At 44.8% G+C, this 14,480-nt stretch overlaps 1 protein-coding gene across 2 annotated transcripts in view; it reads left to right on the plus strand.

Moving 5' to 3' along the window:
* The first annotated feature begins 561 nt into the window (after positions 1–561).
* Positions 562–14,480, plus strand: part of HIVEP3 (HIVEP zinc finger 3) — a 469,874-nt gene continuing 455,955 nt past the window's right edge. For both annotated transcript variants that reach the window (XM_046663190.1, XM_046663191.1), the window contains exon 1: positions 562–699. The gene's annotated coding sequence lies outside the window, so the exon portion shown is untranslated. The remainder of the gene's footprint in view (positions 700–14,480) is intronic.

The raw sequence follows: 14,480 nt of genomic DNA on the forward strand, positions 1-14,480 counted from the left end.
ACTGCTGGACTCTGTGCACACACATCACACTTGCTGACCATGGAATGAATCCAGCGTGTGGATAAAGCACCCCGAGACTGGTCGCAGATGCGTCGGAGCCAGCGGCTCGTTATCTGTTGCAGTTCATATTTTTGGGGTCTCCTCTGGCTAGAGCCTGGCACATTCCAGTTAGGTTTTTCCTGTAGATTCGTTCACAGCTGAATAAGGACGATCCACGGTGCAGTCTGAGTGTGACTCCTGGCTCCTCAGGTCATCCAGGGCTCCAAGCTGTCCCGGATAAGGAAGGACGCCGGGTACCGGCGGTCTGGGACCAAGAACGCCAGCGCTCAGCTTTACGCGTTGCTCTCCGCAGCCACCGCGCACGCGCAGCTACCCTGCCAAGGAGGGGGCGGGGAGTGGGAGGGGTGGGTATCGCCCGGGCCAATCCGAAGCGAGAGCCCCCGCCCTCCGGGCCGGTGGACTGAGCTTGACCCCGGCGGTGGGCGGAGGAGGCGGGGCCAGCCGTGTGGCCGCGGAGGGGGCGGGGCCCGGGGCCTGGAGGCGGGGCCTGGGGCTGTCAGTCCCGCGCCCGCCGCCACTGCTGCCGCCGCCGCCGCGGTTCCTTACATGCGGTGGCCCCGGTGGCTGCCAGCGCTGCCGCCCATCGCCCGCCGCCTCGGCATCCCGAGCCGCCTCTCGCCGTGCCGGCCTGGCGCGCAGGTAAGGCCGGCCGCGCTGCCGAGCCATCGCGCCCCCCTCCTCGGCATCGGTCCGCCGTGCGGGCGCCCCCTCCGGGCTGTGTCAGCGCCGCGGTTCCCCTTGCCGCCCGGGGGCGGTCCCGGGGGGCGGGACGACAGTCCTCCCCATCCCCCCTACACCACCGGGCGCCGCGCCTGCTGCCGGGGTCTCCGGGCCGCGCCTCCGCATCCCGGCGTGGGGCTGGTCCCGAGCCCCCCCTCCCGGGCCGATTACACAATCGCTGGGGCTGGGGGCGGGGGTCCCCTCCCGAGCCCCGGCCCCACACCTGTCCCCGCGGCGCGCTCCCAGACAGAGGGCAGAGACCCAGCGCGGCAGCGGGGGCCCGGAAAGTTTCACTTTGTGGTCCGGGCTTGTTGACATCCGAGAGATGCGGGAGATGGAGGCTGAGCAGCGAGGATGCGCCTCGAGATCAGCGTTCCCTTTCCCCGGGGTGGCCCTGGTCCAGGTTTCCTTTCCAGAAGTCGTACCGAAAGCCCTGCTCTGGGGCCAGAGGCTGCTGCAGGGCACACGGGTCTCTCCGCTTCTACGTTAGCGAGCCCTGGCCCCTGGGTTGCGGCAGTCTGGAGACAGCTCAGCCTCCCGCGCTTCCCCCCTTTCCTAATTTAGCCCTGACATTTAGACCAGGTAGGCGAATTTGCTTAGCATTTCCCTGACACTTTATATTTGTGAGGTGCTTTGCCATCCCTGATTAGTTAATTAACAAGGTGGGAAAGCGAAATAGATCCTGAAACGCATGGCTAATGCCTTTAGTCTAGCAACTCTTTAAGAACCACTGAGAGCCTTGGGCTGTTGGCTGTGAGAGATGCTTTTTGGCCGGGGTGCTGGGGGGAGAACAATTTGTGTCTTCTGTTTGCCTGAGAAGGCTTTGGCAGTAATGGCAAGGTTTTCTCTGCCTCTCCCTGCTTATGCTGTTTATTGAGGGTCACCCATCTATGGTAGATTATTTGATGTTCTTCACTTAAGCAAAGGAAGAATTACAAGTGCTGCTGATGAAGCAGTTAGGGAAAAAACTGAGGTTCAAATAACTTTGGATACTTGTCTGCTTTACCAGGTTACCCCTCCTGTGCAGAAACCTTGCCTCTTCCTGTTCTCTCCCCGTCTTCCTGGTACTGTATCCAACTGGGTTGGCATTACTGGTTCCTCATTTAGTTCATAGAATTCTTGCTACCTGTGGTTTACAGACCTGCCTAGAGACATCCTTTAAGAGTGGGCTTAATTAGCACTTTTATCTGCCCATTAAGCAATACAGCTTGAACTCTCCGGCAATCAGGTACTGTTGTAGTGTTGAATCTTTAATAATATCTAATTCATTTTAATAGTGTTTCTATAATAATCTTTCTATTAGTATGCCAGTTCTGCAACACCAGTACTTTTAGTATAGAAGCCGCAATTTACTAGAAATATTATCATGGCAGAAATAATTCTCCAGCAGATTTGCAGCCCACTTTACTTAGATAATTACTGCTAGAGGCTGTTAAGGTTTTTTATTCTTTGGTGCCGTAGGTGTTACAATGCTTTTGATCTATGAGGTCATTATGAGGTCATTCCTCCCTGTAGGTTTGGTTTCAGTCACTGTGTCACTTAAATATTTTTTGGACTAATATTGTATGAGTTTTCCCCCCATGTTGATTTCTTTTTGGACAAGGTTCAGAGCTAAAAAGATTTAGTTTTGATTTGCCAGCCTAAATTTTAAGAAGGATGATATTTATTGTATTTGAGGGGCTTTGTAGAACGATGATGATCATTTTATTAGTACATTTACCAGACACGGTTTTGGATGCTTTACGGATATTAAGTTATCTAATTTTCCCAACAACCCTATAAGGAAGGTACTGTTATTACCCCATGTTTCAGAAGATGCAAATTGAGGCCCAGTTGCTTGACCCAGGTCACACAGTTAAGTACATGATAGCCAGATGCTAGCCTAGGCAGCCTCAGCTCAGAGTCCAAATCCTTAACCATTGTCCATCCTGCGTCTGTAGGCTATTCCTTCCACAGGTGTTTATTTCTGCCTGCTGTCTGTACAGCGTTGCATTCTGCACTGTGGGGAGGAGAGGAGCACTTTACAGTGTAATAACAAACACTGGGGTAGGAGTTCTTGTTCTGGTCTTCACTCTGCCACCAGCGAATCTGTGATTTTGAGCGAGATACCCAATCTCCCTGCCTTGCATGTCCTCATTGGTGGAATGAAGTAGTTGAAGCAGATGAACTAACTAGGCTTAACCTCCTGGGGGGCTAGAGGGCTGAGTCAATGCAGGTAAGAATTAAATGTCCTCTTCCCTAAGGCACAGTGTAAGATCAAATGTCAAGTAAGTGAGGTGTGTGCGTGTGTGTGTGTGTGTGCGTGTGTCTGTGTGTCATGGAGCAGGGCTGGAGGGCATGCACTCTAGCCACCAGTAGCTACCATGGGAGTACAATGATTGAGAGACTTCATCTTAAACACTTCAGTATTGTTTTATCCTGTTGCCACCAGCATTATTGCTTTTGGAATTCAAAAAATGAAAACAACCAGAAAAGTCATCCTATAGAAATGGGATAACCATGTGCAGGAGGACGTGAGAAGCGTTTGTGGGGGAGTTTTTAGCATCACTTTGCAGGAGGTTCGGGGTCAGATAATGGCAGTGGCAGACCCAGGAGTTCCCAGAATCATGGCAAGTCAGTGTTGAAAGGAAACTTTAAGGTCATTGAGTTTCTCTCTCCTCCATCATTCCAGTGGACAAATCCCCCATGCATGTGCGCCATCCCACTCAGTGTGCATCGTGCTCCTGCCAGGATACCTCCTGGGCCAAATGTTTGGTGTGCTTCACAAATCCGCGCACCAAAGAAGCTGAGATCGTGTCTGGTGATAGGGAATGGGAAACTGCAGAAGGCTTCTGGGCCCTGCTGGCTTGTGCTCTTGAACGATCATCATCTGTGTGAAACCTGGACTGGAGATTAGGAGGCCTTGGCCGGAATCTAGAATGCAGGTGATCCAGACTGAGACAGGCAGTGGCATGGGATTGCAGAGGAAGGTATCGACCCCAGAAGACAGAATGCCCTGCATCCAGCGCCTGCCTGACCACAAGCATCAGAGGGAGGGACAAGTCAGCATCTCCCTGGGGTAAGGTGGGTGTTGGGAGAACCACTAAGTGGAGCTGGGAAGTCTGGTGGGATGGAGAGGAGGGACAATTATCTGTGTATATCCCCCGACGCTGAAGAATAGACTGTGTATAATGTAAGGCCTCTGCAGACTGGAAAACAGATTTTCTTTCTTCTCGAGAAGGCAGTGTACCATTTGAATATAGTGGGAAACTCCCTCTGCCTAATGAAGAAATATAACAGTATTTCCCCTTGGATGTTGCAACCTCTTACACTGGCTTGTTCAGTCTCGCGTTGTGCTTCTTGGTCACATTGGGAATCTGGTGTTGTTTGAAGTTGTACCAGGAGGACATGTTGGTGATGGTTTTTTCTAATTTCGTAGGGAAATTTTCTTTTGGGGGATTTTGTCCTCCAGTGACACCTGTTAAGTATGCGCTGGAGAGCCAGCCCCCTTCATGGAAGTTTTTCCTTCCAACGCAGATTGTGTGGCACTTCAAAGAGGGCTTGGAGTGAAATGATGACCGCATTGTCAGGAAAACAGGATAATTTGGAGGAAACAAATAAGATTTACACAGAAAACCACAAAGACTGAAAAAAATAGTGGCAAGTGTTTATAAGTTCATTTTTCTCTTGTTATTTTATGTGTTTTTGGCTTAGGATGCAATATTTCTTAAAAATTCATATTTACAAATTTGTACGTTGAAATGTGTTGTCCAATAGTGTGTGTGTGTGGAAATAAACTGTATAATCTCAGTCTTTTGCTGGGACAATATTGGTCTTGGTTTTTCAATATCTTTTAGGCCAGTGGTTCTCAGTCGGGGGTGATCTTGCCCACTAGGGGACATTTGGCAATGCCTGGGACATTTTTGGTTGTCACAGCTGGGGGTGGGGCTTGTGCTACTGGCATCTAGTGGGTAGAGGCCAGAGATGCTCCTGAACCTCCTACAGTGCACAGGACAGCGAGGAATTGTTCAGTCCAAAATGTTCATAGTGTTGAGTTCGAAAAACTCCACTTTAGATGATAAAACAGTTTCTTGTTAGGAGCAAATTGAGGTTAAAGGGAAGAGGAAGAAGAAAGAAATATAAAGCATTCTTTGACTCATTGAAAATTATGACAGTACCCTCACATCTGACACCCAGGAGGGGGAACCAACCCAACAAGCTGCCGCAGCAGGCATTTGCCCGCCACCCAGGAGCTGTTTCAATAACTCGACTGCTCAACACAGTAGCTTGGAACAGGAAGTAAAGGCCTTTGCTGTGGGACGAGGCTGTAGGGGTAATTTGTGGAGGCAGAAGGGTTTCTAGGCCAAGAAGGGAAGCTGGGTCCTGCCAGGATAATTTTGAAAAGTTCTAGGGAATTTTTCAAAGGTGATTTTGTTGAGGACACTGAGTGTTGTGCTCAGAAGATATAATGTCTGCCCTGGGAGTGCGTGAACTCTCTTGGCTGTTGATCTGAGCACCTCCCAGAGTTTTCTGTGTCTAGACACAGAGGAGAGAGTGAAGAACACTTGGTGTTGTCTTCAGGTTGTATCTGTGTCTTCCCCCAACTTTTTTATTATGGAAAATTTTAAACATATACAAAAATTGAGAAAAGAGTATAATGAACCCTATTTACCCAATGCCCAGCTTCCATGATTGTCAAGTCCTGGCTGATCTTAATCTATATCCCACTCATCTTAGATACCCACCCCCCGCCCCCCACCCCGCTTTGATCTAGAAAATAGCTTAGATAATTACTGATGGTCTGCCTACTAGGAGAGGTTCAGCGTGAAGGAGATAAGTGATTTTCAGGTGCTTGGGTCTCCCTAGAGGAAAACCGAAAATGGACATGTATGATTGCAACAGCCATGAGGGCCTGGGAAATAGGAAGAGGCCCGGGCAAATCTGGGCTGGGGAGCTGAGCTCTTCTTGGTGGCAAAGTGCAGGTGACAGGAGACAAGTTTCTTTCCTTTTAAGCCTCCTGGGTGGAGAAGCCTACTTAGCCGTCTCTGCTGCTAGAAATGTGTTTCTGGTTTCCACAGTCGAGGGTCCTCTCAGTTCCTGGAGGGGGCATCGTTTGTTTGCATGTTTCCTTTTAGCATGACCCCTTTCCTGTTTCATGACCCCCTGGGTGTGCTGTGTGGTGTGAAGCCAGGTGTTCTGTGTGGCCCTCTGGCTCGGGCCAATGGGTCTTCACTGACTCCTTCCTGGAAAGTGCAGGGCAGGGTAGGGGCGGTAGAGAGAGGCATCATTTCTGGGGGTTCTGGATTCTCTTCTGCCACAGTTGTTCCCCTGCATTTGATAGTGGATGTGGGCCTGTCCAGTCGTAGCCACCAGCAGTCCCACCAGACAGAGACGACACGGCAGCATATACTTTGTGAACAAGGCTCCCTTCCCCACTCGTGTCTCCTTGAGCTCCGGGATTAATTTTTTTTTAGGCCATTGGAGAATTGGCATGTGTTTACTTGACTCAGTGTTGTGTTGTAATACATGTACAAAAAACGGCTTCAAAAGTTGAGAGAGTTCTTAAATAATCAGATAATTGATGTCTGTGAATTTTAATTAGTGCTGGTTTCTACAAATGCAGACATTCTGGACTAAGTTCACAAGCAACTGCATTAATATGAAGACTTGGGGCCCTGAATGCCTGTATTTCCCATCTGTATTTGCTTACTAAGTGCTCTTTTACCCTCTCCTTATTCCACAAAGAGGTTTAGAGGGCATTAGCTTATTTTGAACAGTCTGTGTCACAGTCATAGATTTTCAGTTGTCATGCCTTTCTAAGGGGAGGCCAACTCCTAGTTTGTTAAAAATAGTTACTTACTCTGTGCCTCTCTATGTGCCAGACACGTTACTCACGTAACTCTCTTCCTTAAGTATGCCCATTCTGCAGATGAGGAAACTGAGGTTTAGAGAGGTTGAGGAATGCGAGGAGGCAGCATTGGTTTTTAACCCAGGTGTGTTTGATTCCAAAGCCTGCATGTTTCCCATTAAGCCTTGTTTCTCACAGTTAGACGTTGGTGGGAGTTTGTACCAGGACTGGTGGAGAAGATGGGGACAGGTGCTGGGAAAGGGGACTGAGAGTTCTGGCCACTCCAGATGATGACATCTTCACGTTGTACCCCGTGGGGAACATTGACTTAGAGTGTGATAAATTACCTGTGTCCTGTTTCTGGGCTGACTGTATGAAGCAGGATCGCACACTGGTAGCCCTGAGCCAAATTTGGTCAGCAGATGTGTTTTATGTAGTCTGCTCAGTGTTTTATTTTTTGAAAATTGGACTAGTTGTCGTTTAAAAAGTGGGAGATTTCACACTAAAATTTCCAAATGTCTTGGCTCCTCTCGAACCGTCAGAAGATCTGGCAACAGCAGGCCCACATTCCTCCTTGGCAGTAGCGGTGGTGGCTGCCTTCTCTGGATGGAGCGAGACTCCCTAGTTTGCTGTCTTTACCAGCCTGCTCTCTTCGCTCATTGATGTTACTTGCCAGGACTCTGAAGGCGTTCGAGATAGAGGGACCCTTCTAGACATTATGCACGTTCTCCCTGCCGATGTCAGAGATGTGTTAGTGCAGGACTGTTGTGTGTTGGAATTAGAGATCTCCAGCATCTTTTCCTTTTGTAGAGAGCCTGGAAAGGCGACTCTACTTGGCGTGTGAGCAGATACATACACCTGCCTCCCTTCTGCCCCCAGCTGTGGCCACTTGGACTCTGGATGGGTTTTTGGACTAAGGTGGACCAATCAGATGTTTGGGATTTGGACACCGAATCAGTGGGCTGAGGAACCTCAGGCAGGAAGGACTTGTAGACTCAGGCTGAAAATGGTGATGTTGGAAAGGTGGCTGAGTGAGCTGAGAAGCTGGATGGCGGGTGGGTGAGAGACCACAGGGCAGCAGAGAGGGAGGAGCTTCTGCTTTCTGCTTCCACTCTGCTTCCTGCAGCCAGATTCCCTGTAGCCATAGCATGCATCAAGGGATATTTGTTGAGTACTTACTATGCCAGGCACTGTTCTAGATGCTTCTGATATAACAGTGAGTGAAAACAGACAAAGGTCCTGTTCTCATAGAGCTCATATTTTGGTGTGGGAAAGCACACAACTCCAAACAAGAAAAGCGAACAAATATAAAAGATGTAAGGTGGTGATAATTGCAAAGAAGAAATATAAACTGGGTAAGGAGACAGGGTGGATGTGTGGGGTAGTGATGTTATGGTAAAGAGTTTGTTCAAGGAAGGCCTCTTGACAAAGTGATATTTGAGCAGAGAGGTGTATGAAGAGAGAAAGAGTGATCCATGAGGAAACCTAGGGGTGGAGCATTCCCTATAGAGAGTTTAGCAAGTGCAAAGGCCCTGAGGTAGGAGAATGCTTGACCTGTTTGAAGAACAGCAAGGAGGATATTATGGCTGGAATGCAACGAAGAATGGGAGAGGGGGAGGTGCAAAGAAGGTAGGACCTCACAGCTATGTTGAAGACTTTGGGTTTTATTCTAGTGAGATAGGAAGGCATTGGAAGATTTTGAGCACAGGTGGCCTGATTTGGTGTATGTCTTAAAAAATGTAAATGCTGCATGGAGAATAGACTGTATGGCAGCTAAGGTGAATGCAGGATAACTAATCAGGAGACTATGCAGTAGTGCAGATAAAGTACAGTGGGGGCTTGGACTAGGATAGAGGCAGAGGTGATGAGAAGTGCACAAGTCCTGAATATATTTTGAAGGTGGAGTTGACGATGTATTTGATACTGGATGCAAGGGAAAGAGAGGAGTCAAGATGGTTCCAACCTTTGGGTATAAACATTGCTGCATTAGTTGGCATTTCCCCTCCTCTTCCTGGAAACATTCAAAAGTGTCAAAGAAGGTAAAAACAATAATAATAAAAGCCTTGCAAACTCTGTTTCCAGCAAAGTTAGGAGAGAAATTTAATCCATAGACATCAAACTATTTGTAAAGACTGTCCCAAATAGATGACATCAGGTGGAAGCCATCTGGGAGGAAATGAACGGAAGCAGCATAGAGACAGCGAGAGAGCCCAGCAGCAGCAATGTTACAAAGTACCAGAAAAGTCGTATTCTTTAAGCTGAGAAGTGTGCCCAGATGTGAAAGAGCTATATTCCTTGCTTGCAGCAATTGTTGTGGGAACTGGATATACAGCTGGTGGAGGAGACCCTCCTGGATGTAGTTTGGTTCAAAGAAGCAAAAGAAGAGGAGTTGTATAAAGAATCACATAGTCAAGCTACCATATTTGTAGGCAGTATTCTGTCTCTGTGGTAGCAGGGAGGAAGGGAGCCTTTGGGTTGTGAAAACAGCTTATCTGAAAGAATATCCTGGCCATCCTCCCCTCCTCCACCAAGAGGAACCTTGTGCAAATACTGTAGCTGTCAAGGAAAACTAACTCATTCTATGATAATAAAGAAAGGAAAGGGTAGACTTCTGTTTCTGATCATGGTAGGCAAGGTTATTTCGACCAAGGTTCACACTGAGAAATATTAAAATGTTGGATGTATTTTTTAACTTTAAAAAATTTTAAATTTCCTTAAAAGCACTAAAAAGCTGAGAAGAGAAAAAGGAACTATCAGGTCAAAATCTATGGTCAAGTGGGAACCTAGGGAGATGTGCAAACCCCTGGAACATTTAAGTTGCTTTTGCCCAAGGAACATTTGTTGATCCTAGAAATTATGGGCTTTGGTTTTGGCAGCCTTGCAGGATGAGGAGGTTAGAAGTCAAATTCATGGCTTGCCCAAGACGGAGAGTCTCATGGGAGACTATCTCACAGAGCTGGAACTACTCAGGGTAAAGGTGAACCAGAAGTAAAACCATGTCTCCCTACCACTAAGGGACAGCTGGGAAGATTGCCCAGGTCCTGAGCAAAGTGAGAGGAGAAAGAAAAGGTAAGTTGTGTTCATTGGCCAGTCTTTGCACAGATTTTGAGGATGGTTATATATCACCTTGATTCAGAGAACCTCAAGCCATGAATTTGCTTTAGGGTGGTTCCAGGTTGCTAGCGGTACCTTCTCCTCTCCATTCCTGCCCCTAGACACCTGGCAGAGTCAAAGGTGAATCTTCTCTGGAGGAAGGCATCTTCCTAATTTTCCAGGGCCAATGAGCAGTACAGTCAGAAAAAACAAAGCACACAAGGAAGCAACATGCTGAGAGAACCAGCAGAAGCAACTGATAGAAAGAAAAAAAAACAAACTAGAGCACAAATTCTTTATGTATTTAATTATCAGAGACAAATAAATAATATGTTCATAGAAATACAGGCAAGCTTGTAAATATCTTCAGGGAATGGATAGCAATTAAAAGTCGCTTGGCATATTTGAAAAAGACCAAATAGAACTTCTAGAAATAAAAATACAAAGTTGGAATGTAAAAACTTAATGGTTAAGCATCAGATAACATATTAGACAAAATCAAAGGGAGATTAGTGAATTGGATGATAAATTATAAGAAATTATCCAGAATGTTTCACAGGAGACAAAAATTCAGAAAATATGGAAGAGAGGTTAAAAGACATGGATGATAGAGTGAGAAGTTGTAACATGCATTTGATTGGAGTTCAAAAAGGAGAGGAAAGAGAGAATGGGTCAGAAGCAACTATTTAAGGAGATAATGACTGAGATTTTTCCAGAATTGATAAAATATGTCAGTTGATAAAATATGTCCTAATGAAGCCGGAAACAAAGACAAATTACACTGCAAAGTGTGACTTACACACTTCTCAGTGCCAACAATGGAAGCCAGGAGACAGTGGAATGGTATCTGTGTAGAAATAGCTGACAACCTAGAATTCTATGCATAGAGAAAATACCTTTCAAGAAAATGGCAACATAAAGATATTTTCATATAAAGAATGTAGAGTTTGCCTAATAAAGGAAAACTTAACTGAGATACTTTAGGCAGAAGGAAAGTGACTCCAGGTGGAAAAGGCTGAGACACAATAAGGAAGGAAAGATTTTAAAAAGAGGTAAATATATGGGTAAATGTAAATCTAGATGAATAATGAAGTATAAAAATTTTTGATAATATCTATGGGCTAAACTATAGAGAATTCAATATAAGACAACAATAGCATACAAGTTAAGAAAGGATTCTAAGGTCCTGGTATTACCTAGGAAGAGAAGACAGATGAATAATTATTCTTAGACTAATAAGTTAACAATATATATTGTATTTTCTGGAATAACCATGGAAAAAATAGAAGCAGGGTGTATACATCCCAGCTTGTTGAGAAAGGCTCATCTGTAACATAAAGTGACAAAAAGTATGAAAGTAAAAGGATGGAAAAATGTATACTGTCAAATAATAAGCACAATTTCAGATAAAGCTGACATTATGGTTAAAAACATCACTAGGCATAAAAAGTTCTTTTCACCAGGAAAATATTACAGTTTTAAATTTTTATGCATCAAATAACATAGCATAACATATAATGAGAAAAATGACGGATGTTCAAGGAGGAATAAAAATATCCACAATCATAGCTAACACATTTTAAATGAGAATAGCCAAGACATTTTAAAGAAGAGCTAGGTCAGAGGACTTGCTCGCTGGAATGAAATCTTAATATAAACTATAGAAATGACAACAGCATGGTACTGAGTCAAGGATAAACAAACAATCCAATGGAACAAAACAGCGCAGAAACAAACCTTTGCATTTATGGACTCTTGACATATTGCAAAGAATGCATTACAGATTTATGTTGAACTTTCCAATAAATGGTTCAGGGACCCATGGATATGCATATGGAAAAAATGTAGTTTGCCTATCACTATGCACAATACATAAAAGTCAATTTCAAGAGGATTTAAAAAGTGAAACATGACAGGAAAAACTATAGAGGTTTTGGTAATATGAGAGAATATCTTCATGATCCTTGCATGGGAAGGACTTCTTAAATAAGGTGCAAAAAGCATTAGCCTTAACTTAAGAAAGGATTAAAAAAATTGATTACATTAAAGTTAATAATTTATTTTAATGAAAAACCACAATGAAAATAATGGAACAATTAGTTACAGCACTGGAGAAGAAATTTGTGAGCTTCATGAGGACAGGGACTGTGTCTATATTATTCATCGTTGTATCCCAGCACCTTGCACAGCACCTAAACCAAAGCTCCAGTACCCAGAATACTATGCACTAAGTACTTAGAGCCATTCCCAAATGATGAGTACTCACCTACACAGCACAATCCACATTGTAAACCACAAACGTTGTTTCCTTATTGCTCTTTCTTCTGTTGCTGTTCATTTCTTGGAGAAAAAGAAGAGAGAAAACAGGAGTGGTAGCTTAGCCAGTTGTTAAAAAGTATCTATTCAATGTAGAAACTATGTGTTCAGGATTGAGCAGATTGCTGAGAAGAATACATAGAAATTTGAAACAACATCTCTTCCGGGAGGAGTTTAGTCTAGCTGGGAGATTGACAAATAAGAAAAGATACTTGTGGGCTGGCCCCATGGCCGAGTGGTTAAGTTTACAGGCTCTGCTTCGGTGGCCCAGGGTTTTGCCGGTTCGGATCCTGGTGGTGAACATAGTACCACTCATCAAGCCATGCTGAGGCAGCATCCCACATAGCAGAGCCAGAAGGACCTACAACTAGAATACACAACTATGTACTGGGGGGCTTTGGGGAGAAGAAGAAGAAGAAAAAAGAAGATTGGCAACAGATGTAAGCTCAGGTGCCAATCTTAAGAAAAAGAGAAAGAAAAGGAAAAGAAAAGATACTTGACAAATGTGGACCATTTAAAAAATGCTATATATGCTAAATGTGAGTATGTAGGAGGACAGAGATAACACTTCCAGATGCAGTAATAGGGAAAGATATCATGGAGAAGGGAAGATGTGATCTATATATTGAAGGAGGATAAATTTATGGATAGGAAGAAAGAGAGGAAGAAAGTATTCCAGGGGAGAAATGAGGATGAAGCATGCTTTGTAGGCAAGAAAAATTTAAGGCGTTTTGGGGAACAGGCCAATATGACCAGAGAGAAGGGAGACAGATTGGAAGAATAGATTCTTTAAGAATAACTATCAGGGGCTGGCCTGGTGTCATAGTGGTTAAGTTCGCATGCTCCGCTTTGACGTCCTGGGGTTCGCGGGTTCAGATCCCAGGCATGGACCTACACACTGCTCATCAAGCCATGCTGTGGCAGCGTCCCATATATAAAATAGAGGAAGATTGGTACAGATGTTACCTCTGTGACAATCTTTGTCAAGCAAAAAGAGGAAGATTGGCAACAGATGTTAGCTCAAGGCCAATCTTCTTCACACACACACACAAAAGAATAAATATGAATGCATACCTGGAAAATTTTTGAGAACGAGTCATAGTGATATAAACATAAAAGCCTTACTAGTTATGAAAAATGTATCCATAGGTAAAGTAATTAAACTAGTTTGGTATCAGCAGAGGAAATGTGGTGGGCATTCGTGGATTTTGCTGCCGAGAAGCCTTCCCTTCTTCTGATTGTGAGACCCTAGCCTTGTGGTTATTACATAGAACAAAGGGTAAAGCCACCATCGAGGAGAGCATTGCAGAGGAAGGGAGAGAAATTGCATCCACGTGACATTATGGGAGCCACACCTGGTTTTTTTTCATTGCTTAAGCTAGTTTGAGTCGGGTTGTCTGTTATTTGGAATTGAAAGAATCAAAGCTGAGACAAGAGCAGACAGAAAGTTCAGGAGTAAGAGTGGAGAATTCAGAAGCAGACTCATGTACATACAGGAATTTCACCTCCTTGGATACTCCTCAGTCTTCTTTGCTATGGATCCCCTCTTCCCAGTTTCTAAAGGTGGGGTATCCCAGGGCTCAGACTTTGGACCTCTTCTTCATTTCTAAATGAACTTATCCCATCTTGTAGAATTAAATGGCTATTTGCACATGCCTCCTAATTTTATAGCTCCAGTTTTTGTTGTTCTTCTGAGATTCAGAGCCATATGTTCACTTGCCCACTTTGATTCTCTACTTGGGTGTCTAAAAGGATGTGAAACTTAATCCTAGGAGTTTGATCCTTGAGTCTTTTCTTTCCTGTAACTCCTACATTTAGAACATCAGCAAGTCCTGTTGACTCTACCTTCAAAATGTAGCCTGGATCTGACCACTTCTCTTTATCAACATTGTCCTCCCATAGTCCAAGCCATACCATCCCTTTGATTGGATTGTTGTGATAGCCTCCTAACTCTAACTTCCCCCAGGAACCCCTACAGTCTGTTGCACACACGTTAGTTCGAGGAGTCTTTTAAAACATAAATCAGATCATGTTACTTGCCTGCTCAAAACCAACATTTTCCCATTACATTTAGAACACCCCAGATAATTACCATGGTCTACAGGACCCTGCATAATCTGTCCCCTGCCTAGATTTCTAAATTTGTCTTCTTTCTTTCTCGATCACTCTGCTGCAGTCATATTGGCCTCTTCACTCTTCTTGGCACATGCCAAGTACATTCTACCTCAGAGCCTTTGCACTTCTTCCTTCTGATCTATTTATGGCTCATTACCTCACCTCATTCAGGTCTCTAATCAGATATGAGCTCTTCAAAGTGGGCTTCTCTGACTCTTGGATGTAAAATAGTCCTTCCTCTTCCTTCTCCCCAGACCCTTACCTTGCTATAGGCTTCAGAATACTCATCACTATCTTGTTTATTGTCTGTTTTCTTCACTAAATGTAAGATCCATGAAGCAGGAATGTT

The sequence above is a fragment of the Equus quagga genome, chromosome 5, assembly GCF_021613505.1.
Source record: "Equus quagga isolate Etosha38 chromosome 5, UCLA_HA_Equagga_1.0, whole genome shotgun sequence".
Taxonomy (NCBI): Eukaryota; Metazoa; Chordata; class Mammalia; order Perissodactyla; family Equidae; genus Equus; species Equus quagga.